Raw genomic sequence first — 339 nt, 5'->3', positions numbered from 1 at the left:
CCGCCCCCCCCCCCCCTTTTTTTTTTTTTTTTTTCTATTTTTTAAAATGTATTTATTTTTTTAATTGAAGGATAACTGCTTTACAGAATTGTGTTGGTTTCTGCCAAACATCAACATGAATCGGCCGTGGTGGTTTAGTCGCTAAGTTGTGTCCAACTCTTTGCGACCCCGTGGGCTGTAGCCCGCCAGGTTCCTCTGTCCGTGGGATTCTCCAGACAAGAATACTGGAGTGGGTTGCCATTTCCTCCTCCAGGGATCTTCCCGACCCAGGAATTGAACCTCGGTCTCCTGCACTGTAGACAGATTCTTCTACCTACTGAGCTATGAGGGAAGCCACTA

This window comes from Bison bison, unplaced genomic scaffold (genome assembly GCF_000754665.1).
Source record: "Bison bison bison isolate TAMUID 2011002044 unplaced genomic scaffold, Bison_UMD1.0 scf7180017864293, whole genome shotgun sequence".
Taxonomy (NCBI): Eukaryota; Metazoa; Chordata; class Mammalia; order Artiodactyla; family Bovidae; genus Bison; species Bison bison.
The sequence above is the reverse complement of the archived record's forward strand: the minus strand, read 5'-3'. Positions refer to the sequence as shown.